We start from the raw sequence: 16,518 nt of genomic DNA, 5'->3' as shown, positions 1-16,518 counted from the left end.
TGGTATACAATGGCCGTTTTCTTTCTTTTCCCAAAGAGTGGTCATTGACTTGGGTCACCAATATTTCCAGTTCACCTCAACTGTCTCCCTGAAATAACATTTTCTAAAAAAAAAATACTCACCAATATATATGAATAGTTTTTCTAGAATTCGATTTGAAGTTGAACACCAAATTTTTTAAAAAAAGTTGTTTTCACCTATTTCACTCCAAGTCACTCATAAAAACTCAAAAATAGCTACAAATTGCATTCATGCCTAAACACAACTTCAATTTTCAAATATAATTTTCAACTTGGAAACAAATTCTACTACTCATTTTCAACTGATCGTCCTCTTCCTCCTCTTTCTGCTTCTCATCCTTCTCCTTCTTCTCCTCCTCCTCCTTCGTTTGATGAACTCTCTTCTTCTGATGAACTCTTTTCTTCATCTTCTTCAATGGAAATACGTAGATGAAATTATATATAAAATTTGAGAAGAATTAAAAGTGATTTAGACTTGTTTCAAATAAAAAATTAGACCTAGAAAACCCCTCTATGACATGTGTATATGACAAGTTTATGAGTTTCATGTGAACCCCGTGCTTTCTTGGAAAGACAAGTTTTGTTACTTCTGCCAAGTAATGATATATTTTAGTTTGTAACGGAAGAATTTGACTAAATTGCTATTGAATATTTTAAATAATATTATTTTCTGAAAGAATTTAGTTGTTAATATGAAAAACAATCTTTCTTTCGAGGGGGTAACACTAGTCATTAATTGGAACTGAAGCTGCAGGAAGGTTGATAACAAAAAACTTGTAAAAGACATTAAATTTAAAATGAATATATAGCTAATCTTCATGATTATTAGGTATTGTTTCATAATATTTCATATCGTATTATTGCATTCTGATGTATTATATCATACTATATTGTTTAAATGAACACAACATTTGGACGTACCTTTGATAAGAAATCTTCTGATGTCATTCAACTTTGCAGCAATATACGTTTGATCAGCTGTCAGTACATTATTGGAGGGCGTCTTATGGACACAAGCTAACGTTGGATGGAAGCAATACATGTTATAATTAGTTACTCTCATGTGCAACACTTCAACTTTTTTGTACCCATTAATCTTAGTATCATACTCGTACAGATGATATTCTCCCAAGCAAATTTGTACCACAAAAAGCACCTCTTTACTATCTATCAAGACTGGAAAGCCTTCAATACTGTCGTATGGGTTCAAAATAAAATTGTCCAAAATGTGGGAAATCTTCCAATTGTTGCTTGTGTCAGTGTGAGAGTCAGGTCTGCGTACACTTTATCCTCCCCAGACCCCACGTGTGGGATTTCACTGGGTTGTTGTTGTTGTTGTTGTTGTTGCATAAAATGCCTTTCATTATCATCTTTAGTTAGTGCAAGACTAAATCATTCCATTATGTATTTTTAACATAATTATCACTAATAAGTGGTGCACTAAATCATAATGGTGCACTAAATGATGATAATGATGGCATTCCATTATTTTTTCATCTTTGTATGATTTTCTCTCCTATAAATAGAGAGGTCTTCTTTGTTTTGAAATAAAAGATAAGAGAAGAAAAAGATGAGAGAATTAAGTTTGTCAAAAAAAAAAAGAGTTCTTATTAGTTGAAGGGAAGTGTTCTTTGTGTGGCGCTTTAAACTCAACTCTTGTCCAGAGTTTGTTGAGTTATATTTTGTGATAAGACTGTTGTATCCTGGAGGGGACAAGTCAAGAGGACTATTGCTGGACTAGTGAAAAGATTTGCTGCAAAGTTGAATGACACCGAAGAAGCCAGAGCAAAAAAATATGCTGCTAGCCGATTTTTTCGTTTCCAAATGGTGGATGACAAATCACTGACAGACCAAGCTCAAGATTTTATAATGATCGTTGGAGAGCTCAGGTCCGAGGAAGTCAAAATTGGAGACAACCTTATTGTTTGTGGCATTATAGACAAACTTCCACCTTCATGGAAGGAGTTTCAAAAAACTATGCGCCACAAACAAAAGAAAACCTCTCTTGAGACTTTAATAATGAAAATCCGCATGGAAGAGGAGGCAAGGGGCCAAGATGCACTTTTACAAAATGAAGAGAGAAACATCACAACGAAGGTAAATTTAGTTACTTCAAAATATGCTACTCCTGAATCTAACAAAAATACCTCTTTGAAGCCTAAGAAGAAAAAGTTCAAGAAAAATAATGGTAGACTTTCCAAGAAAAATAATGGTGAAAATAGCCAAACACAAATTCAACAAGTTTATGATAAAGGACCGTTCTTTGTCTGTGGCAAGAGTGGACATATTGCTCGATTTTGCAGATATCAGAAACGTGGTCCTATATCTCAGGCAAATGTTACCGAAGAGCCTTTTGTGGCAATGATTACAGACATAAACATGGTTGAGAATGTTGATGGATGGTGGGTTGATTCTGGTGCAAACCGTCATGTCTGTTATGACAAAGATTGGTTTAAAAAATATACTCCTTTTGGAGAGCCCAAAACCATCATGCTCGGTGATTCTCATACTACTCAAGTGCTTGGAACGGGAGATGTCGAATTGTGTTTTACCTTTGGAAGGATATTAACTTTGAAAAATGTACTTTATACTCCTTCCATGAGAAAAAACTTGATGTCTAGTTTCTTCTTAATAAAGCAGGCTTTAAACAGATTATTGAATCTGATCAATATGTAATTGTGAAAAAGGGTATTTTGTGGGAAAAGGGTATGCTTGTGATGGGATGTTTAAACTGAATGTTGAAATGAATAAAGTTTCTACTTCTGTTTACATGCTTTCTTCTACTAATTTTTGGCATGCTCGTTTGTGTCATATTAATGATCGTTATGTTGGAATCATGAATAGTTTAGGATTAATCCCAGTGATTAAAAAGAATTTTAAAAAGTGTGAAACTTGTAGTATAGTCAAAATCACAAAAAGGCCTCATTTTCAAGTTGAAAGAAAAACTGATTTATTAGAATTAGTTCACACTGATATTTGTGAACTTGGAGAAATTTTAACTCGTGGAGGAAATAAATATTTTATCACTTTCATTGATGATTTTTCTAAGTTTACATATGTTTACTTAATAAAAAATAAAAGTGATGCTTTTGAAAAGTTTATTTTTTTTCTCCATGAGATTGAAAATCAGTTTGGAAAGAAAATAAAAGGAATTAGAAGTGATAGAGACCGTGAATATGAGTCAAATGAGTTTAATTCTTTTGTTTGATCATTGGGAATAATTCATGAAACTACTCCTCCTTATTCTCCTTCATCTAATAGTGTAACGGAAAGAAAAAATAGAACTTTGGTTGAATTGACTAATGTCATGCTTATTGAGTCAAATGCACCTTTAAATTTTTGGGGTGAAGCTATTTTGACCGCGTGTTATGTGTTAAATCGAGTGCCTCATAAAAAGACTAAACTAACACCTTTTGAGTTGTGGAAAGGTCACAAGCCAAGTTTGGGATATCTAAGAGTTTGGGGTTGTTTAGCCTTTGTGAGGCTAATGGATCCCAAAGTTACAAAATTGGGTAAGAAAGTTACTACTTGTGTTTTTCTTGGTTATGCTTCAAATAGTACAGCCTATAGATTTTTTAATCTTGAAGATAATATTGTAATAGAATTAGGTGATGCTATTTTTCATGAAAATAAAATTCCTTTTGATTCTAAAAATAGTGGGGGTCAAAGAATTGAACAAAATATTTTGTCACTACCTAGTTCTTCTTCCATTTTAAAAAATAAAGAAATTGATGATTTTGAGTTAAAAAGAAGTAAAAGAGCTAGAGTAGAAAAAGATTTTGGTCCTGATTTTTATGTTTTTAATGTTGGAGATGACCCTTTCACTTTACAAGAAGTTTTATCTTCGCATGATTCTATTTTTTGGAAAGAGGCTGTAAATGATGAAATGGAATCACTAATTTCTAATAAAACTTGAAAGTTAGTTGATTTACCACCAGATTGTAAAACAATTGGTTGCAAATGGGTCTTACGAAAAAAGTTAAAACCAGATGGATCAATCGATAAATATAAGGCTAGACTAGTTTCTAAAGGATTTAAGCAACTAGAAGGCCTAGAGTTTTTTGATACTTTTTCTCCAGTTACAAGAATTACATCCATTAGACTTTTAATTGCTATGCTGCAACTTTTGATTTGCATATTCATCAAATGGATGTAAAAACTACTTTTTCAAATGGAGACCTTAATGAAGAAATTTATATGGAACAACCTGAGGGTTTTGTTGAAGCAGGCCAAGAAAGCAAAGTATGTAAACTTACTAAATCCCTATATGGCTTAAAACAGGCACCAAAGCAATGGCATGAAAAGTTTGATTCTTGCATGATTGAAAATAATTTTAAACAAATGAGTGTGATAAGTGCATATATCATAAGTCTTGAAATAATACACATGTTATTATTTGCCTATATGTTGATGATTTATTGATCTTTGGCTCGAATATGAATGTTATTGATGATACTAAGAACATTCTTAGAAGCCATTTTGATATGAAAGATCTTGGTGAGGCAAATTTTATTCTTGAAATAACAATTACTAGAACATGTGATGGAATTTTCCTTGACCAATCACATTATGTTGAGAAAATTTTGAAAAAATATAGCTTTCTTGATTGCAAGTATGTTTTAACTCCTTTTGATTCAAGTGTACACTTGTTTCCTGTTCAAACTGAAAATGATGTGATAAATCAAAAGGAGTATGCTAGTTTAATTGGGAGTTTGAGATATGTGACTGATTGCACTAGGCCTGATATTGCATATGCAGTAGGAGTACTTAGCAGGTTTACAAGCAAGCTAGGTAATGAACATTGGCATGCTATAACAAGAGTTATGAGATACTCAACTTGAACAAAAACTTGTGGTTTGTTCTATAAAAAATATCCTACTGTACTTGAAGGCTTTTCTGATGCAGATTGGAACACTCTAGCAGGTGATTCCTGTTCTACCACTGGTTATATTTTTACATTGGGTGGTGGTGCTATTTTTTGGAAATTAAAAAAGCAAAATATAATTGCTAACTCTACCATGGAGGCTGAACTAATTGCTTTAGCTTCAGCTAGTGAGGAAGTGAATTGGTTAAGAGATTTATTATTTCAAATATCTTATTTTGAAAAACCAATTCCTCCAATTTTAATTTATTGTGATAGCACCGCAGTAATTGATAGAGTTCAAAATTATTATTACAATGGTAAATCCAGACCTATAAGGAGGAAACACAGTAATGTAAGATCGTATTTGACAAGTGGTACCATTAATGTTGATTATGTCAAATCTTGTGAAAATCTTACAAATCCTCTTACTAAGGCCTTAACAAGAGAAAAGGTCTGGAGCACATCGAGGGGGATGAGATTGAAGTCTATAAATCCATGAGTCATATATGAGGAAACCCAACCTGGAGACTAGAGATCCTATAACCAAGTTCAATGGGAAAAACGAATCATATGATGACTTGTTGTGAAAAAATGCACTATTTTTTGTTCTCTCCCTATTGTTGACACCCAATTTTGGCCATCCACAACGCAAATTAGCTATCGAGTTTCTTTGAATTTGAACATTTTGAAACAATTAGCTTTTATAAAAAATATATATATTTTCATATTATTCTTAACTATTTTTATCTTTTTATAAATTTTAGTATAATATACATATTTCTATATAACTATATATTTGATTAATATTTATGTGGTTATTCAAAAATTACCTTAAAAGATTTTATTTTTTACTAAATACAATGTTAGTTAGGTTAGTTTAATTATAGTTTGCATTTTTGAAAATTTTAGTTTTTTTTCTAAAAAAAAAAAAAAAAAAAATCCCAAACTCCCACATCGAAAATACATGGAAAACTTGGGGTTTTTGGAGCCTATATAAAGGCTCATATTTTCATTAAGAAAAGGAAGAAGGAGGAGGTTTTTTAACCACCCCAAAGTTAGAAATTTTCTTAACTTGGCTAGGATTTTGGACTTTTGTCCCCAGCCTAAAAGTTGTGAAAATTTCTAGCTTTCAATCTATATTTTCTTCACGGAAAATAGGAGATTGAAGTTGAAATTTAGGCTTAAGAACCCACGAAGGTTCGAGTCTAAACTTTTTTTTAAAAAAATCTTTTTCTTTGTTTTTGTAGATTGGAGTTCCATCAAGCTATTATTGGATGGTGGTGAAGTTGTCTTCCGCTCATCGTTTTCAATCTTGGCCCGGAAAGAGATTGGAGTTCCATCAAGCTATTATTGGATGGTGATGAAGTTGTCTTCCGCTCATCGTTTTCAATCTTGGCCCGGAAAGAGGTAAAATATTTTTTCAGTTTTATTTTACTTAATTGTTTCACGTTTTATATTTAGTTGATTCATAGTCTTATTTTTTTAGTTAGTATGTATATAAGAATAATTAAAATTAATGATATAAATTTGTTATAGTTAGCATGTGTTAGGATTAATTAGCTAGCATGTGTTAGAGTTAATTAGCTAGAATATGTTAGGATTATTTCATTAAAGCACTTAGTTTTGTTCATTATTTTTCCAAGTAGTTTGATATTATTATTATTACTATTATTATTATTATTGTTTGTTCTTATTATTATTGTTTGTTCTTATTATTATTATTGTTGTTATTATTATTTTTTTTGTTTTTATTATTGTTGTTGTTGATTACTATTATTATTAATATTATTATTATTATTGATTGTTGTTGTTATTATTATTGTTGTTCTTATTATTGTTGTTTTTATTATTGTTGTTGTTGATTACTATTATTATTATTATTATTATTGTTCTTATTATTGTTGTTGTTGTTGTTGTTATTATTGTGTTCTTATTATTGTTGTTGTTGTTATTATTATTATTATTATTATTATTATTATTATTATTTTTGTTGTTGTTGTTGTTGTTATTTTTATTGTTGTTGTTCTTGTTATTATTATTATTGTTCTTATTATTGTTGTTGTTCTTGTTATTATTATTGTTGTTGTTCTTGTTATTATTATTGTTATTCTTATTATTATTATTGTTGTTCTTATTATTATTATTATTATTATTATTATTATTATTATTATTATTATCATTATTATTATTATTATTATTATTATTATTATTATTATTATTATTATTATTATTATTATTGTTGTTGTTGTTGTTGTTGTTGTTCTTATTATTATTATTGTTGTTCTTATTATTATTATTATTGTTGTTGTTGTTGTTGTTCTTATTATTATTATTGTTGTTGTTCTTATTATTATTATTGTTGTTCATGTATTATTTATTGTATTTATATTGATTCGGGTTGTAATAATTTAGTTACTTATGTTAGTTATACTTTCCTAGATATTAATTTTAATTTATTTTAACCTAATTAGATTCCCCTAAAGATAAACCAATTCATGTTAAGTTTACTCTTTAAATGATTTTCTACCTTTACTTATTTATTTGATAAACTTTTACTTTTTTATATATACATCTATATTATTTTCAATGTTTAAGTTTAATCTCTTTTTTTTTCTAAAAAAAAAATAATTCTAAAGTCTTCATTTCATTTTAAATTAATATTTTCAAAAGTTAGTCAAATAATTTTCAAATCGTCGGATAACCGCGCGTTAGCGGCCACTTTGAATGCTTAACACCTTCTCAAAGTGGAAATAAGAACCTCGTACCTTTTTCTCTAAATTTTTAAGACTTAAATCTGTTAGGGTCTTTTAAATTAAGTTTTCTTAATTTCTTTAAAAAATTAAGTGGCGACTCCTTTTTTCTAAAATTGATTTTTTCTCTAAAAAGTTGAAATTAATTTTAAACCGTCTTTTTTCGATATAACACCTATAATGTGAGTGCATTGTTTTCTGTAGTGAATTATGGAGGTTGAGTTTATAAAACTCTTAATGAAAATATGTAGCCCGTATGGGTGGAGTGTTAAACTTGCAGGAGCACTCTCGACAGATTTCACCTATCTGAGTGTGGAAGTAGGCCGCTTTCTATGAGAATTGGGCTTATTCTCAAAAGCACTCATAAAACCGAAATAGCACAAGGCCGTAATGTGCTGGCTTATAAAGCTCGTGACAATACCTTGATTACTATGTGTGAGCAGTAATATTTTATATCCCTTAAGCAGTCATAGTTCAAGTCTGAGACCACTACGACTTTGGAGTAAATGATATTGTTTCACTAAGTAAAAGTTCAATGCAGAGCACACCTTTATTATGTATAGTAGTCTTCCTTCAGCTGATAAACTCTCTTATACAATATTAAAATGAGTGGGGGATTGTTAGTGTGGGCATTTTAACATTTTATTAAATTGTAATTTTAGCAATTGTCCATTGATGACATTTAATGTCATCTTTATTCTATTTTTCATTAATGCATATAATATCTTTCATTATCATCTTTAGTTAGTGCAAGACTAAATCATTCAATTATGTATTTTTAACATAATTATCACTAATAAGTGGTGCACTAAATTATAATGGTGCACTAAATGATGATAATGATGGCATTCCATTATTTTTTTCATCTTTGTATGATTTTCTCTCCTATAAATAGAGAGGTCTTCTTTGTTTTGAAATAAAAGATAAGAGAAGAAAAAATTGATAGAATTAAGTTTGTCAAAAAAAAGAGAGTTCTTATTAGTTGAAGGGATGTGTTCTTTGTGTGGAGCTTTAAACTCAACTCTTGTCCAGAGTTTGTTGAGTTATATTTTGATAAGGCTGTTGTATCCTAGAGGGGACAAGTCAAGAGGACTACTGTTGGACCGGTGAAAAGATTTACCGCAGTAGGCTTGAATCTCCTTAAAGAGAGCGAGATATCCGTGCCTCAGCCAAGAAGATAATTTATTTTCTTCAATTTTATTTTTCAATTGTAATTTGCAATCTTGTAATTTCACCAACAGCTTGCATTATTATAAGTAGCAATGACTATGGACTTTCTGAAAATGGATACAAGGGTGAGTAAACCTTGTGCCACCCCTAGCCATATATCGTGACCAGTGAAGATTTTACCATAGTTGAGTTCAAAATGATCAATAAACTGAGGACGGTCCATTAGTATAGGCTCTTCTTTCTTTGTATCAAAAGCTAGAACACTACTATCACTTCTAAGCCAATACAAAGAATCATGCCAGTAGACAGGTGCATTATCCAAGGATAAAGAGATGAAAGAATTGCTTCTCGATTGATTTTCACGCCACACGTCAGGTCGCTCTGATGAAAGCACGTGAAATTTGTGGAAAAAGTTGAAATTTTCACAGCTTACTGGTGGTAACCAATTTATATTGGTTTAAATTAGGGTAATCAACAGCTAGGCCTGTAAAGCCAAACTCATTTGTAGACTTTGGATACGGTAACAATCGGTGTTCTCCAATTGTCGGATTGAAAACACAATAAGAAAAAATCAGGTCAAAGTCTAAAAGAAGCAACCCATTACATGAGGCTAAAAGATCAATGTCACAGTATGAGTCATTTTTTTCATTGATATTAAATAGTACGAAACTTTATTGGGTAAATCTCCGAAGTGATTTGGAAGATCCCCATGAACAATTAATGAACTAAATATATTGATCTATAATGAATCTTACCCATTAAGAAATTAAAATATAATAATTATATCTCGTGTAAGAATATAAGTACGTTTATTGAATTAGTGAATTTATTTTATACAAATAGTATAAATCAGTTATTTGGTCCTGTACTAGAACAAATTAAATATTCTCAAATCAAGATAAATTATATTTAATATATATTACGTCAATATGTAATGACTCTAAAAGTTATTTTTGGAATTTTTTTAATAATTATCATTTTACCCCTCCCGATAGATTTTCAAGTCATGTTTGATCAACTTACGAGTCGGTTTTGAAGTTTTATTGAAAATTTGTGAATTTTTAAAGTTTTAGAGTGTTGAAGCCTTAAGTCGTTAAGAAGTGAGTGTTGATGTCATCAAGAGCCAAGAGTCTCAGAATGGAATTTGTTAGTTTCATCAGCCACAAAATGCAGAATTTGGTCTAAGAGTGTTGTCTTTTTCAGTTTTGGAGTCTTTGTATGGAATCAATCCCTTGAGTTGGAAGTTTAAGTGAAATTATGTCAAGAGTTGACTTTGGTCAACATTTGGAGTTCGGATGCTCGAATTGATTTTTTGACGATTCCATTAGATTCGAAAGATGATATTAGGCCTAGAAGAGGTTTTAGTTGAAATTTCAGAGATTCCGAGGGCAGTTTGGTGTTTTTGGATGTTAAGTTGTATAGTTGTAAGGGTAACATATATGATCTATGTGCATGGAGTTTCGAAATGAATCTCATGGGTCCTTCCGGTGAATATTTTGAATCTTTGGTGTTGTTGATGTCTGTTACTCTGTTATCTGGTTCCTCCTTCGCATTTGGTCACCGTTCACGAAGGGTAGGTGGTCAAACATCCGCATTCGCACGGCCTCGTACGGGTTCACGAAGGTTTAGGTCTTTGGCATCCACGATCACGAAAGATGGTCTGCATTCACAAGGGGCTTTAGGTGACCAGCCTCCGTGTTTGCGAAGTGGTGCCCGCATTCGTGAAGAACAAATCGCCTGGCAGTTTAATGAATTTCTGAAGTCATGGATTCAACCCTATTTCACCATTTTTATGTCTTATAAGCTCGGTAGAGGCGATTTTCAAAGAGATTTTCACGAATCTTTGATCAGGTAAGTGTTTTAACCTAGATTCTTTATTATCCATCAATTATATCATGATATTAACCTTTAATTCTTGGTTCAGAGCTTCAAAGTTTGGGGTTTTCCAAAAACTCAAACCTTTTTTGTAAATGGTGATTAAGGACTGATTTTAACTCATTTTTCAATGGGGTTTTCACTATTGAGTTCCAAATTCTTTGGGTAACATGATTTTTCACAAATTTTCAGAATTACCCCTAATTTTTTGGGAATTGACATTTGGGTCATTTCAGACATGGTCTTCAAAATTAATGATTTGGGTGTTGATGTTCTTGTATTCTTGTTGTGGTTCTATATTTGAATAAATTGTATAGATTTGGAGGCCTAGCGAAAAGGGATATCTCAAGTACCAGATTGATTGATTTTTTGTTTGAGTTAAGTGTGCTTCTAGACCCTTTGTTAAGTGTATATAAACTTGTATTTCCTTATTGTGTGTGTTGTAGAGTAATGAAACTTGGTGAAGCGTTTGACATCGTGGTCACATGTTCATATTGAATTATTCTAATGAACATAAAGGGTTAATGAAAAGGCAACTTGATGGTATATTGATGTTGTATGTGTTGTGGATGATTTGAATGGTTATATTGACTCCTTATTAGTGGTATATCCCGATTGTGTCGATATGGTTTGTGTATTCATATGGAATCTGTCATCTACTCATCATTTGTGTGAACATGTATATTTACATTGGTTCTAAAACACTGTGATGATATCTATTTTGATGATATGCCGAAGGATAATGGTTTTGGCAATGCCGTAGGAAAATTATTTCAGCGATTGATGATATGCCAAAGGAAAATGGTTCTGGCGGATATATGTACCTTGTAAATTCCCCATGGGTTCCAACCCGAGTCTCAGCGGATATGAACCATAGGACAAACATGCATAACTATATTTGACACTTCATTTCATTGCACTTTCACATTATTACTACTGTGATCTTTTTGAGTGCTTGTTTAAACATTGTGATCGATGAATATGAATTATTGTATTGATGTTCTGTTTAAGCCAAAGGGTTGTTGTATGTGCTATCTAAATTATGAATCTGTAGGTTTGGCTAACTTTGTGCAGGTTGTAGTTGTGGAGGTTCAAATGGAGTGTTAGGAGTGTCAGTGTTCTGTATGATTTACTTAGAATTAGTCGTTTGCTTACTGAGTAACATGTTGTTTGATACTCACTCTCTTGCTTCTACAAGTGTGTAGGTTACGATCTTGAATCATCGTGATTACTCTTTCTCTCTTCTACGTCCGAGACTTACTATGGAGAGAGTGAGGTAGTTGTTTATCATCTCGGCGGACACCTCTTGCTCCTTTATTATGTTCTTGTTCTATTTTAGAAACTATGATATTGAGACTTGTATTTCCTTTCTAAATATATTGTATTACATTAGAGTCTTTTACATATGATAACCAGACTTTGAGGGTGAATTTGAGTTACGCTATGTTATCCACAATTTTGAAATTTTATTAGATTCTCATTCTGTCTTACTTTTGCATTTCTTGTCTTCATTGAATTTAGGATGATTTTTCTGGGTGGGATAAGACAAGTGTCATCACACCCTTTTTGGGTTGTGACATAATCAAACCTTGATGTACGTGATCTAGATTTGATCTTCTGATAGGAGTGAGTAACAACAATAACAACCCAGTGAAATCCCACAACGTGGAGTCTGGGGATGGTAAAGTGTATGCAGACCTTACTCCTATCAAGGTAGGACAGCTGTTTTCAAAAGACCCCCAGCTCAAAAAGGCATAAAAAGAGGTTATATAAGGCTAAGAAGTTCAAAGCGATATGGGAAAGAAAATAATGAGAGCGACGCATATAGAGTAATCAAAGTATAGAAAGTAATAAATAACAAGAGAAATCAGAGCACAAGAAATTATAGTGCGCTAATACGCCTACTAATAAGGAAGAATAACGAGACTATGTACTAGCCTTTTACCCTAATGTGGGTCCTCCACACCCTTCTATCTAAGGTCATGTCGTCGGTAAGCTGTAATTGTGTCATGTCCTGTGTAATCATCTGTAACACCCCCAAAACAAATTCCCTAAGATTCGAACCTTTCTTGTATTCGTGTAGGATCGGACTCTATTATTGTGAAGTATATACCTGAGTTAAGATGAGTACCTGAGAAATTGAAAAGTGTTAGAGGTGATGTAGGGTCACAAAGGACCCCTAGGACCAAGCTAAGTCCAAAAGATTCGTTGTGGCTAGGTTGTAGGATGAGTTCGTATAAGGGGTCGACTTCTAACGACTCTATCTTTTGAAAGACGACAATCTGGGTAGCCCACGATCTATTAAATTAAAGGTTGTCGAGTCTTCTTTCCAACGCCACCAAGAATGTAAGTTTTAGAGTTTGGAGTCAAAAGATATGACGATCCTAAGACGAACTAGCACGGCAGGAATTTCAGGCCTAGGTTGCTGTCACGCCCCAGGAGGGTACCCTAGACGTAACCGGCACCCGTAGGCCATATCTGACCTCCGAGCGAACCACTTGGTCCAGTCACTCCTTCATTCAAGCACATTCTCTTAGCAGGAACTCAATTTAAAGAAATACTTTTCATAATATAAGGGCCGAAGGCCAAACATTTACAATCAAAAGAAGACAATAAAAATAGGACTCCTCAAGATGACCGCTCGACCTCCCACACTCTAGTCTATGAAGCCTCTACTCATGTCAAAAAAGTGCCAATGACAAGCCCATGGATACCAACAATCTAAATAAAAGGAAGAGCAACAAAACTGTACAAGAAGGCCTAATATCCTCCGGGAACTAGGAGGACTCACCGACTGGCTGGAAGTGTATGTGGATCTTCAACGGAGCGCCGGTTGATGATCTCTAGTACCTGTCTCTGCATCATGAAACGATGCAGGCCAAATGGCGTCAGTACATGGAATGTACGAGTATGTAAAATGGCCGAATACAACGAACATCAAGGAAGAATAAATCAACTCGGGAGCTCAACTTAAAAGGGATGACAACTCAATCAAATGTCCTAAATCTAAACAAGGATATGATTTAGACTGGACCAATCATATACAATTCAACTCAATCTGACTCAGAGTACTATCAACACCTATTTGGGAGTTTCTCTTAACCAACAACCAACACTTATGAGCCAGTGAAGGTACAACGAAATGACGTCGTTGCCACGCCCGTTCATACCTTGCTAGGGCATGAACGACGAGCACTCATGGATCCAATCCAACCAGGTCCTATAATGTCAAGACAAAAGCTCTCGGGGAAGCATCCGACTTTAACGGTTCAATCCCCCCTACATTTGGCAACACAAGTATTGGGTTCGAGTATGGACTATACTCTTGCCCAATTCGGTGCTCGATACTCCTCCCAAGACTCAATGCTCATAAAACTCCATCCAATCAACTCAATCAACTCATATCAACAAGTCTCATTACAACCTTGTCAACTCATCAACTCTATCACAATCAAATCTCTTCCAAGCATACTAATTGCTCAATTTCAATCATATCTTCAAAGAAAATTTAAATGCACATGTATAACATCATCTAGATATAATCAATCATTACCTCCATCCATTTGAGAAAATCCTCATGACTCACCACATCTTCAAGACTTCAAATCGACATTTTTATAATAGGCAACATTTTAAAGAAAATAATATACTTTATCAAATCTACATAATTAAGAAGATCAATAAAACATATTTAGCAACTCATTCCTTCATCATCTCATACTCACATAAGGGCTCATTTTAGGAACCTCTTAGCTTAACAACATTGGCACATAAGTAATTAAATAAAATAGAGACAAAGCTCATTCAAACATGTACCATACCAAGAAACTCCATTTTCATGAATATCTAACCTCAAAACAAGAATAGGGCACATGGATGGACTCAACCCATGTTTTGGATAGCCTTACATACCTTAGTGAAGACTTTGAAGAAACCTTGATGTTGGGTCTTCAATGGGAGCTTGAGGTCTTGAAGCTCTTGGACTCCTTTTTGGTTGGAAATGGAGAAGAAGAGAAGAGAGAAGGGAGAGGAGCTAGGGCTTTTTCTAGAGAGAGAATGGGGCTGAAGAAAAATGGTCCCAAAATATACAAGGTTTGTGTATATATAATTTGGGAAATTTCCCAAATTGCCCTTCCTCCAAATTCTGAAAATTAGGCAAAAATGCTCTTGGCGCGATAGTGGCGCGTCGCGCCCTTACAGCACCAAGGCCAATTACGCCTAAAACCTGCACAACTTTTAGTGGCGCATCGCGCCAGGGACCAAACTACTGAGGCATGTTTCTGGTGCGATAGTGGCGCATCGCGCCCTTACAGCGCCAAGCCTATTGCTCCAAATTCTGGGAATTTGGCCTGAAAAACCCTGCACACTTTTAGTGGCGCATCGCGCCAGGGACCAAACTACTGAGGCATATTCCTGGCGCGATAGTGGCGCGTCGCACCCTTACGGCGCCAGGCCCATTTCCCCAGCAGTGGTAACCCAGGCCAAAATGAAATCCCTGTCGTGCTAGTTCGTCTTCGGATCGTCATATCTTTTGGCCCCGAACTCCAAAATCTACGTTCTTGGTGGCGTTGGAAAGAAGACTCGACGACCTTTAATTTGATAGGTCGTGGGCCACCCGGATTGAAGTCTTTCAAATGATAGGATCATTGAAAGTCGACCCTTACGTGAACTCGTCCTAAACTTAGCCACGACGGATCTTTTGGACTTAGCTCGGTCCTAGGGGTCCTTAATGACCCCACATCACCTCCAACGCTCTTAAACTTCTCAGGGACTCATCTTAACTCAAGCACGTACTTTAAAATAAATACGATGGGCCCCACACGTGTACAAAGAAGGTCCGAATCTTAGGAAAAATTTTGAGGGGTGTTACATTATCTCCCCCTTGGGATCATTCGTCCTCGAATGACGAGCAACCAAGAATAGACTCGGGGTACAAATCACAATCAAAATTCAGTCATTCAATCAATCAAATTCTCAATCAAATATCAATCAAAACTCAAAAAGGTACGAATGAATTCGAGTCAAGGAAGTAGTCATTACCTTCAATGCTCTCCTCGGTAGGCACGAATAGATGTGGGTATTTAGACTTCATTGCTTCCTCCGCTTCCCACGTGGCTTCCTCAATAAATTGATTCCTCTACAAGACTTTGACTGAGGTGACCTCCTTGTTCCTCAATTTGCGGATTTAGCGATCAAGGATTTGGATTGGGACCTCCTCATAGGATAAGCTATCCTTAATTCCAATGCTTTCAATAGGGACTACCAACGAGGGATCGCCCAAGCACTTTTTCAACATTGAAACGTGGAACACCGGATGAATAGAATCTAGTCCTGAGGGTAGGTCCAGCTCATAAGCGACACTCCCGCCTCAAAATTTGGTACGGGCCAATGTATCGAGGACTAAGTTTCCCCTTCTTTCCAAACCTCATGACCCCCTTCATGGGTGACACTTTCAAATACACCCAATCATCCACCTCAAACTCTAAGTCTCTCCTCCTCACATCGGTGTACGATTTTTGGTGACTTTGGGCTGTCCTTAGCCTCTCTCGGATAACTCATACCTTCTCCATGGCTTGATGGATGAGGTCAGGCCCAATCAACTCGGCTTCACCAACTTCAAACCACCCAATGGGCGATCTACACCTCCTCCCATACAAGGCTTCATAAGGAGCCATTTGAATGCTTGCATGGTAGCTATTGTTATACGCAAACTCTATGAGAGGCAAGTGATCATCCCAATTTCCCTTGAAGTCAAGCACACACGCCCTCAACATATTCTCTAATGTTTGAATTGTGCGCTCTGCTTGGCCGTCTGTTTGGGGGTGGAAGGCTATACTCA

General features: G+C 34.4%; 1 pseudogene; it reads right to left on the bottom strand.

Moving 5' to 3' along the window:
• Positions 1 to 274: 274 nt before the first annotated feature.
• On the bottom strand, positions 275 to 10,357 carry LOC129899746 (uncharacterized; annotated as a pseudogene).
• Between the last annotated feature and the right edge of the window lie 6,161 nt (positions 10,358 to 16,518).

This window comes from Solanum dulcamara, chromosome 8 (assembly GCF_947179165.1).
Source record: "Solanum dulcamara chromosome 8, daSolDulc1.2, whole genome shotgun sequence".
Taxonomy (NCBI): domain Eukaryota; kingdom Viridiplantae; phylum Streptophyta; class Magnoliopsida; order Solanales; family Solanaceae; genus Solanum; species Solanum dulcamara.
The sequence above is the reverse complement of the archived record's forward strand: the minus strand, read 5'-3'. Positions and strand labels throughout refer to the sequence as shown.